Raw genomic sequence first — 11,913 nt, 5'->3', positions numbered from 1 at the left:
TAACCTGTACATAACTTAGAAATAAGTTTTGAAGGGTTTGGTGTGGCGAAATCAAATTTATTCAATAGCAGGGACTATTTGCGTCAAACTGCAAAAGTCTACCGAATCGAATGGTATCAAACATTCCGGAAAACTTGATCATAAGTTAAACATACCCTAAATATCCTTTACATAGCTTAGAAATAGGCTTTAATGGGTTAGGTATGCTAAAATAAGCTTATTTGATCTATAAGGACTAAAAGCGTCAAAAAGTGCATAAGTTTGCATTTTCGCGCATATGTTATGTTCTAAATATATCCGGACATCCAAAAATGTATGTAATCATTAAAATATTTTACTTTAGTGATTGGCATGATAAAATTCCATTTGTCGCTTAATTTGGATTATTTTTGCGTTCGTTACGATTTCCGTCGTAATTAACCGAATAACGCAACCGTACGACCAAACGAACCGACATCCGAGATGTTTTTGAGCATATTTTAAGTTCCATATACTTTAACATCATATTAGAGCTTTGAAATGGGGTTAACGGGGCTTAAAAGTGACAAAAATGCATCAAAATGCAAGTTTTTCAAGTGCAGGGACCAAATTTGACAATTCTGGAAACTGTCTTAGGCGGGCCGCGTAAGATGAGACCTATGCTTATGTGGGGCGCGAGGTCTTACCAGACAGAAACATTGAACTTGGTCCAAATCAGTTGTTTTGATGGTTTTTAACCATTGTTTTGGATACCATCGGCTTGTTTTAGCTTGTTTATCATGTCCCCATGGTTTCTAAAACCATTTGCCCACGTGTATGGCCTAGATTAATCCCTCTTTAGCAAGAAACGATCCTAACGGTTTATCAAAAACTATAAAAACCCAAGCCCTCTTTCATTTCTACTCAGCCTTGATATGATCAATGCTCTAAGTTGAAGCCTTTGCTTCATACCTGAGTGTTATAGATCAAGTTCTCCCTAGCTTGGACCCTTTGTAAGCTTCTTTCGTTCTTTTATTGCTTTTCGAGCGTGAAATTCAAATAGTGTTTGACTTTCTGCTTTGGCCAATCTTTGGTCAACACAAAGTTCGTTTGAACTTTGCAACGTGAGCGTAATCACGATGGTTATAGTCCCGTGTGACTATACCTACTGATTACCACGTTGATTAGGCGTAGTGATGAGTCGTAGTTTCGGTCAAAATGCGTATTTTTGCGTATTTTGCAACCAAACTACTCTTGGGTATCAAAACCCTTTGTTTTGATATCAAAACCTGTTTTCTAACTTAGTTAAACATGTTTTGACATGTTTAGCTCGTCACTTTTAGTTTAGTGCTTGTGTAGAGTCGTAATTCAAGCGGTCTAAACCACCGCTTAGACTTTCGAACTCGACCCTTTTGGTCGATCATTAGGATCCGACCAAGCATGTTTAGTGACCATAGTTGTATAGGGAATAACCTTCCGAGGTCATACCTTATGGTCACTTAGTTTAAGCAATTGTATGATAGGTAGTTATACGCCTTAGGAAAATGACCAAAATACCCTTTTCATGCATAATTGGTATTTAATCATATGTAACCTAAACTTTTGTCACTTAACTGATTATGCAACATATTTTTAGGCATATAATACTTGTCATAGGACTAGTCAAGCATTCCGAACGCGTTTTACGCGAACGACGCGTTAAAGTAGCGTAAACTACCTAAACGAGTCGTAATGGGTCGAAAGCCCTCAGGTTAGGTTTCAATTTAGTATGTAGGCTTTGTTAAACCATATCACATGAGTTCCAATACTCATTTGGTTTATGAAACCTCATCCTATCCGATCTTCCGATTTAGGTCCGGTTTATTAACGTAGTTACCTATATTAGGTGTCGTTTGATTCCGTGATCCCTCTAGCTTTGCTTGGTTGTTATTAAAGGCTTCTAAGCATCCTCAAGTGAGTACATAGTCCCCTCTTTTACTGTTTTCAATTGTTTTGGGGTGAAACACATGTGCTTACTTGTTACTTTCGTGCTTTTCATGCTTTTATACCATATACTTGCTATGTTCATTAGTACGTAGATAGTACATGATTTCATTATGTTTTGCTATGTATGTTCACTTAGCATGCTAGCACATTGATTTTCCTATATTACATTTTGTTGCATATGCTCATCCAGTATATGGACACATTGTTTTACATTTTGAACCGTTTGAAGCTGTTAGATCTATGCGCATTATTTGGGCTGTTGGAACCGTTTGAAACTGTCTGATTTATGTGAAACCGTTTGGAATTGATTGTTTAATGTGAACCGTTTGAAACTGTTTGAACTGTTGGGTTAGGGAAGTGATTAGGTAACGGGGCGGGTGTAATGTGTTAAAAGCATGGTGGAAACGCTGCTCATACTTCCTATATATAAGTGCTTTTAACACATTCGAGTTTATATCGTTGCGTTACCTAGATCACTTGGGCAAAGGTTAGTAAAACGAGGTTATATTACAAGGTTTTTCTAAGAATATAAACCATTCGAGTTTTATTACAAAAACAATTTACAATCTGGGTTTACTTAAAAAATGTTTTGGGTTAAGAACCATGGCTGCGAGATTTTATAAACTATAACTAACTTGATTTGAGTTGGTTAATTATGTTGCAACACTATACACTTTTCAAAGCAAGGTTTTTAATAAGGTATTGCAACATGTAAACGAGCCATGAATCTGACACTCACATAAAATCCTATGTACTCGCCGGCATTTTTATGCTGATGTATTTTCACATGTGTTTCAGGTACCATAGTTGGTGATGTTTGATAATGATATTGATGCATGCTCACATAGGAACGGACGAGGCCTTAGTGACTTGATAACAATGAAAGTCTATTTGTTCATATTTTGTTTCTAATTTCAATGTAATGTAATACTTTTAATTCAATAAAACAAAACTTCAATCCATGTGTTATGAAACAATGATTCTGTTACAACACTCCCCGAGGTTTCCACCGCGATTTGTTGTTTTATCTGGTCGGGGTGTGACAGGCTCTACTTGACCCGGGTAAGAAAGATTTTATTTCATCAAGGGGTCCCCAAAAAGAGGAGTTGTGGGACATTTTGAAACAAGTTAAGGTTAATCTTCCATTACTTGATGCAATAAAACAAGTAGCCGCCTATGCTAAATTTTTGAAAGAATTGTGCACACAAAAAGGCAACAAAAGAAAAAGATGCCTAAACATGTAGATTTAACCGGGCAAGTTAGTGCAATATTGAATGGGGAGCTTCCTCCTAAGCTCCAAGATCCTGGTACGCCATTAATCAATATTCAAGTTGGTAATTTTCAAATGTCAAAGGCGTTACTAGATCTTGGAGCCGGAGTAAGCATTTTACCGGGGGGCTTATATGACCAATATGACTTTGGTCCGTTAGCAAGGGTAGAGACAATGGTTGTGTTAGCCGATTTTTCTCATAAGCTACCCCAGGGGATGGTTCAAGATGTAATAGTGAAAATTGATGAGTTTTATTACCCGGTTGACTTTTTAGTCTTAGACTACTCATCCGCGGACCCGAAACAACAACAAAATGTTATTTTGGGTCGGCCATTTTTGAGCACCGCGCATGCCGTGATCGATTGTAGATTTGGTACAGTCGACATGACTTTTGGAAATCGAAAAATGAGATTGAATGTTTTTACTAACAATTCTAACTCTAATGGTGTTGATGAGTGTTTCATGGCAGATTTAGTCGACGGATGCAACCCGCATGAGTATGAGGAGGATAGCATGGATATGTGTGTCTGTGATTTTTTTGAACAGGTACATGCTAGATATGTGTGTTTGAAGAGGAGAAACAAGATGCTATGGCATTGAAGGAGGGTCGACCGCCATGGACCCATCATTTTGAAAGCTTGCCGGTGGAAATAAATTCGGATACAAAACCATCATTGGAAGAACCACCAAGGTTGGAGCTCAAAGACTTACCAAGCCACTTGAAGTATGCATTTTTAGGGGATAATGACACTCTACCGATCATTATTGCCTCTAATTTGGAGATGGCACAAGAACAAGCTCTATTGGAAGTCTTGAAAGCGAACAAAGTAGCTATCGGATGGACGATTTCCGATTTAAAAGGAATTAGTCCATCAATCGTCATGCACAAGATCATCACCACCGAAGATGCAAAACCAACAAGGGAAGCACAACGAAGATTAAATCCGAACCTAAGGGAAGTGGTAAAAAAGGAGGTAATTAAATGGTTGGATGCCACTACAAAAAAGAAGGGTAATGGGGACTGAAAAAATAGTCTCTGATTCTCCCCAATCAGTACCTAATGGTTATCCGGGACTGATTTCGCCAGTCCCCAGTCAGTGACGGATACCTAGTCCTAGATGGTGGCTTTAGTAACTAAAAATCAGTCCCCATTGTGCGACACCAACAAAGACTAGCAATCAGTCTTTGATATATAAAATTCAGTCCTAAATTTCTTCCTTGGTTCCTTGTCATTTTAGTCCCTGATACATATTTTTTGTGACTGAATATTAGTATCTGATACGACGATATTTTAGTCCCCAACACGTTTTTTTAAAGACTGATAATCAGTTTTAAACTATGTTTATTTTGTCCTTAAAGCTCTTCATTAAGTTTCTGATTTCATGTGAATTCAGCCCCTAATAATATGTTTCAGAAACTGATCACCAGTCCGTGATACCACGTCACTTTAGTTTTTAATATGTTTTTTAGGGACTAAAAATTAATCTCAAATACCATGCCAATTTAGTCCCAGGTATGGTTTTTAGAGACAAGAAACTAGTTTTAATATAAAACATGTTTCACTACAAAACAAACCAAGGACCCATTATGTCACAAGTTTGATGCTAAATAGATTTACAAATCCTATTCAATAAATTCATATCAATTTACAAAAATGTACAAATTCTACAAATACAAGGAACTAAAACCAGATAAATAGAGATAAAGATACAACTTGGCTTTGACCACCACATGTTGCAGATTCAGACACGTTGGTCCTAGGTTTGGCACAAGACCCGTTGCAAGGTCCAAAACTCTGAAGACGAGTTACTTTGATCTTTTACAACACCAAAATTGCTCCATTGAATTCTAGAACAAGATTGTAGCCTTGGTCTTTGCCTTGTACAGCCATCTATGTAAGTTTGATACACCCCTGCCGCCCAACCTGTCAAACAATAATTATAATAGATCAAACGGCTTCCTGAACTCTTGTCAACACATTGAAAGACAAACATAGACTCGTTGGGTACCTCATAGACCTAAGTATCTAACTAAATAATCAATAGAATGCAATATTAAAATCCGTATACCTTGATGATAAGGAAACAAGTGCCGATATATATATTATGCAAATTGGGAATAGATCTCAATCCAAATTCATCCATAGCTGATAGCCCCCCTATATTACAAAACACAAAATAATGCACTTTAATTTTGTTTGTTGAAAACCATTCATTTGTAGCTAATGTAAGGACATCCAAGTTAATGCCCTTCAAGGCTACAAAACAAGTCAGTACCTCATGACTCAAAGTTCAGCTTCTATACAAAGATTTCCCAAAAAATAAACATCCACAAGGTGCATAAACCAAACACCAAAGCAAACGAAAAGATGGTTTGATCCTGACTGTTGATCAAATATTATGTGTAGAAATTCTTATAAGAGGTTCACTGAGTTATTTTAATAAGAAAATATTACTCCTATAATTAAAATTATTAAGATTTGTAATTATAGCATGTTAGTCAGTTTAGAATAAAGGCACTTTTTAAAAAGAAAAATCACGCCTTTGTGCTCTGAACTACAATTTATGTTGGCCAGTTAACACTTCCGTATTTCATCCTTACTAAGTCGCCGTTGAGTTAGTGAAGGTTCTTGTCCCACATACGAGGGCTACTAAATCATTAAAATTGTCAAGTAGGGTTATATAAATATAATAAATGGGATCCCAATGTAGCTGAGTTATATAAATATAACGGATTCTAATAGTGTCATCTAGGGGTGCAAACAAGCCGAGCTACTCACAAAATACTCAAGCTTGGCTCGAAAAAAACCTAAAAAAAACGAGTATGGCTTCAACAAGCTCGAGCCGACTCATGAGCCTAAACGAACCCAATATTTATATAACATTTAATTAATATATTATATGTACATGTGTATATATATATATTTAAATAACTAAAATTTCTATTTGAAAATTTATGAAAAAATAACTAACATATACATAAATAATGATTAAATTTAATAAATATTAACGAGCCAAGCTCCGGGCATGTTTGGCTAAGTTTTTTGAAATAACTTATTGACTTGTTGGCTTTTTAAAAAGTTATAAGCTCTAGATAATGTTTGGCAATGAGCTTGTATGTGAGGGGAAAATGACTTTTCTAAAAAGTCACTCTATACTAACTTTTCCAAAAAGCCAATATGTCAATAAGTTGTTTCAAAAAGCTTAGCCAAACATGCCCTCAACTTTCATAAATTAAACAAGCTCAAGCTCATTTGCACCCCTAGTGTCATATAAGATTCAAAATCACGTCAATAACTAGCTCAAATTGAGTATTCACAAATTGAACATGAACATATCAAGAATGAAACCAGTAGACTAATACCATGAGAAAGCTTATTTATAACTTGTTTACCTTAAAGATGAACACGGGAAGTGGTAACACCAACATGATCTAAAAACCAAAAAGGGTTAAAACTTGGTTCATCCTGACAAGTGAAATACCAACAAAATAAATTAAAAACTATTTCTTTAAGAATCTGTCATATACTCATAAGGAACAGAATTATAAATAAATCTAATTAAAAAGATAAGTAAAACAAACCTCCATTTTCTAAGTCATGAAATAAGCAAACATCGCCTTGAAACGTTGTCGCCCCAATCGCTAAATAAAAAAGGTAGATAGAAGCACTAACAATGGACTGATCAATACTATGTTATACACACGTTGCATACTGCGTAGGCTATTGCTGCACAAGTCTATCAAAATTAAGCCAACAAAAACAAAATTTTGAAAGAAACATCAACACATAACTCATAACTGGAAGAACGTTAGATTATCACAACCAACAGAATATCACAATTAGAATATTGTAAAGGGCAGAGGAGGCTGTGATTTTTGTTTATCTTAATACCTTCATCGTGAGAACTTTAATTGTTTGTCGCTTAAATCTGCAACTTTTGATTATTCAACCTGGCAACGCTTCGTTTTCCTTCCATTTTCGAGAACTGATTTTCTGAGCTTCAATCGGTTCATAGACATTAGGTTCCATGGGTTTAAATCGAACGATCAGAATGTTAGGTTTAGGGATTGGGATCTAAAGATAGATGCACAAACACGTCATATTCTTCACATACGGCTTCTCATATTGCTCTCACAAACCCTAATTTTCTAAATGAGAAGGGGGTGGGAGTCGATTTGGATGGTCAGATTAGATTTGAGAATGGGAGGGAAAACCAAAAACTTTAGCAGAGAGATAGGGGTGAATTTTATTTGAGTATGGGAGGGGAATTCAAAATCTTTTGAGGAGGATGAGGGGTGAATTTTATTTGGCGCTTGGAGGGAAATGAAATTAGAAAGGAAATTTAAACTAAAAGTTCCTTTTTTTCCTAAAAAGCTAAAAACGAAAAATAATTAGGTGTGGATATAACTTTATTCCTAAAAAGCTAAAAAAGAAAAATAATTTGGTATGGATATAACTTATAAAAAAAAAACTAAGACTTATATGAGTAATTTGTATCTATGACTCTCATTTACCATGTTTAATCGTCATTGATCAGTATCAATGACCTTATAGGATGTATTTGGTGATACATAATATTAACGAGTAATTATATGTCTTACTGAGATATATTATTAATACATGTATTAACATGTTATATTGGGTGACCATGAGTCACATTAGGCCATCGAGAGTTTTAAAGTGACACATGTGCTCATCTAATCATATTTGACTATGCATCATAATATTTGTCATGATTCACCCCACGTAATTTACAATCAAAGACCATGGTTTACTTACTCAAAAGACCATCATTGACCATGGTTGTCTTAATGGGATATTGTGGGTGCTAGTTGTCTTAATGGGTCATATTAGCTAGTAATATGTCTTAAGTAACGATATAGGTCAAATTGGGCCTTATGAGTCATTATAAATCATGTTTGACCCTACTTAACCATCAATAACCCTAAATAACTATCAATGACGCTAAAAATCACCAATAATTGATCATTATTGACTATAATTGGTCAATAATGACCTTAATTAACCATCATTGGTCCTTTTATTAATGGCCTAAGTGATCATACATGACCCATATTAACCATTAACAAGAATGGGCTAATATAAGGCCTTAAAGACTGAATATCTATCCCTAATTACATATACTTTTGGGAATATTAAGAACTAATTTTTAGTCTCTAATAAGTTCCCCACGTATTAGAGACTGAAGATCAGTTGCTAATACATTTATGCCATTTTGCATTACAAATGGAATGTACTTGGGACTAAAATTCAGTCACGAAAATGGTTTCCTCCAAAACCTTGTATCATCTGGACATATTTGTCACTGAAATTTAGTCTCATATGAGATGGAAAAATATTAGCGACTGATTATTAGTCACTAATATTAGTCGTATAAAAGTCAGTCCCTAGTATAACCAGTAACTGAAAAATCAGTCCCTAATGTTACGTGTCCGAAACTGATTGATTAGTCCCTGATAGGTTAGTCTCAGATTGTCACTTTGCAGGAATTATCTATCCTATTTCGGATAGTGCTTGGGTAAGTTCTACCCAAGTTGTGCCTAAGAAGGCCGACATTCAAGTGGTCAAGGACGAAAATGGTGAACACATATGTGACACTCTGGGTCTTCCCGAGCAACCATTTTGTATTGTATTGGCATGTACTTAATATTAAATGAAAACTGTGATTTATCTTGACGTGCGATGTGTCGATGTTGTGTATAGGTTGTGTATATATATATATATATATAAGAGTAGGGGTGAGCCGAGACCACCAAACCACGACTCGATACCACTCGGCCTCGAGTAAACAGTGAACGGTTGGGCCGCAACCTCCCCTTAGCCCACTCGGAAACCTTTAGGGTGCACCTTTTGTTATATATAAACCCAAACCCTCACACTTTCTCCTTTACACTCTCTCTCACTTCATCCTCACTCTCTCTCTCTCTCTAGAAAACCTTAAACCCTAGCAATCAAGCATCAAACCTCCTCTCATTTCCTTCTCTCGGATTCAACCAAGACTCTCGGATCAAGCTCGATACCATCACTCGGAAGTTGGTTCATTGATTCTTCTAACCGGTTAGTGCCTTATAGTTGTTTGGTTAAAAATAGATGATAAGTTAAGTATAAATCAATCGGTTAGTATTTTGTTTAGATGCTCGTTAGGCATTTTTGTGAATAAGGGTTTAATTTGCTTGATTGGTTAAATGATGAATGAAATGTGAACTATTGTGCTTAGAATGTTTGATGATGATTGTTACCATCCGATTTATGATGATAAAATAGGGCAAATATTGTGTTTAATGATTGTCTTATATGTCACATGATTCTGTTCATAAATCTCATGTTATGTGTTGTAGATGTGTTTTTGAACCAAGGAATATATGTTAGCTGAATTGTTGAATATGCTTGATGAACAGCTTGAAGACCACCAAAAACATTTCAAATTGTTATTATTTGATCTGATTTGGTAATAAAACAGACAAAGGAACATGTTTGTGTGGTTTTATTGGATAGTACACCAAATCACGATTATGCAATTCTATTGGATAGTACAATTGGACAGGTTCTAGAAGGATTCTTGTGCACGTATCCGGGGTTGCGAGTCGAGAACCTCGGTTACGACTCGAGACCACTTCATGACAACTCGAGACGGACTTCAGGGACTCGAGACCGGCAAGGTCTCGACTTGAGACTTCATGATCTCGACTCGAGACTGGACTCGAGGCCTCTGAGGTTGCGACTCCTAACCGGCACCACTCGAGACCAAAACATGATAACACGAGATCTCCTGGTTGCGACTCGAGACCGTGCGTTCTCGAGTCGAGACCGCCTTGTCTCGACTGGGCGGCCTACTTTGGTTATTGGGCCACAATGTGTTTTGTTTGGGCTACCTGTTTGACTGGACTATGTGTTGCTGAAATTCTGTATGATTGTGCAAATGTTAGGGCCGGCCCAATAACCCAATGTATAATTGTATGCATCCTATGTGTTTAATACGTGTATGATATACGTGATTACTGTACCCCAAACTTGACCTATATTGGTAACCATGCTAGGACGTGGTGACCAACGTGATTGACCGAGTAAATAATCTACCGAGCAACCCAAGGTGAGTTCACAACTTAAAGCATGCGTTCCCGGTGGTTTGGGAAACGGAACTAAAAACAACGCTATCCCCTTATGAGGGATACAACTTACTTTTCTTCCCATGTTATTGGGAACCTTTAGTTAATTACTGTTTATACGGATTGCAACAAACAGCACTAAACGAAACTCTATCACTCAAGTCCCTACTACATAATACCGATTAGTCGCCGGGGCCAGGCGAACGGGTTATTAGGTTATAGCGCTATTTAGGTCTTACCAACCTCACACCGTGCCCGTGTATGGGATCGGGAGTGAACTAATGGACTCAGGCATCCGTCAATGATGATAGAACATTGACATCGGGGCATTCTACGGAAACATACGGTTACCTAGTATTCGGTATTGGAAAAACAGTTTAGTCGCTTACTTTTGGGGTAGCTCCCCATGGCATGTATAAACGGATAAATTAACTGGTGAAACAAGTTTTTGGTAACTAAAAACTGGACAACTAGTGAACTCGCTCAACATTATTGTTGACACCTTACTGCATGCTTTGCAGGTAACCAGTGACTCAGGAGCTCGCAGCTTGGGAACGTGTAGTGGTCGTCAAAACCCGCGTGTTGGGTTTTAATTATCTTGAACTATGAACCTGTCTTTAAAACTATTTGGATTATGCTTCCGCTGTTTATCTAAACTGATTATCGAACTTAAACTGTGATGTTTACTAACTACTTTGGTTGGTGAATAATTTTGCTATTAATCAATGCTCAGTATAATTGGTGGCTGGATCCTGGTCAGTCACGCCCTCAAGCGGATGATACTCCGCAGGTGGATTTTGGGGGTGTGACAGATTGGTATCAGAGCCATTGGTTATAGTGAACTCGGTTTTTTTTTTTAAAAAAAGGGGGGAAAAATCTTTTTGAGAAAAAACCAGACTATAACCCGTGACTCGTGACGACACTACACTCCAAGTGCAAGACTCGATTTATCTGACCTCATAGCTCGGACCCGTGTCTACTTGCTTGTTGGTCTTATGCTTTCCACTCTGCTATACGTACTAGTTTGCCTAATTAGATAGATGCGCCTCCCGTCTTCTATCTCATTCTCGCTATACTACGACATCACACTCATACTATGTTTTCTGGTTATGAAGACAATGAGTGGACGCGGACGAGGAAACGTCAACATGACTCAGGCTCAGTTCACTAACCTGATCAACACGGTGGCTGCAGCTTTCGCAGCTCACCCTGGAGGTAAGCTCGTTGTTTTAGGTTGTTTAGATCCTACCGCCGCATCGTCTTTTCACCTCTAAACCTATTCGCATCACTTCTCACAACAGGTCAGCATGCGCCTGTGCAACCACGTGTTTGTACTTTCAAGACCTTCATGGATTGCAAGCCTCTTCCTTTCAATGGCACTGAGGGTGCCATAGGTCTTCTGCATTGGATCGAGAAGGTCGAAGCTGTCTTTGCTGTCTGCGAATGTCCCCCTGCTAATTGGGTAAAGTTTGCCACTGGTACTCTTGAGGGAAGCGCGCTTTCGTGGTGGAAAGCGCAAATCCAAATGCTTGGTTTAGAGACTGCTAATGCCACTGCATGGGAAGATTTCA

At 37.4% G+C, this 11,913-nt stretch overlaps 1 long non-coding RNA gene across 1 annotated transcript; it reads right to left on the bottom strand.

Annotated features, from left to right (window-relative positions):
* Positions 1 to 4,811: 4,811 nt before the first annotated feature.
* Positions 4,812 to 7,515, bottom strand: LOC110889917. Its single transcript, XR_002564047.2, has 4 exons — positions 6,797 to 7,515; positions 6,608 to 6,680; positions 5,284 to 5,372; positions 4,812 to 5,138 (listed from the first exon to the last, which is right to left on the bottom strand). It is a non-coding gene; the product is annotated as an uncharacterized LOC110889917 (long non-coding RNA).
* Positions 7,516 to 11,913: the final 4,398 nt, after the last annotated feature.

Source organism: Helianthus annuus, chromosome 11 (assembly GCF_002127325.2).
Source record: "Helianthus annuus cultivar XRQ/B chromosome 11, HanXRQr2.0-SUNRISE, whole genome shotgun sequence".
NCBI classification, from domain to species: domain Eukaryota; kingdom Viridiplantae; phylum Streptophyta; class Magnoliopsida; order Asterales; family Asteraceae; genus Helianthus; species Helianthus annuus.
Note: the sequence above shows the minus strand (reverse complement) of the source record. Positions and strands in the feature narration are given on the sequence as shown.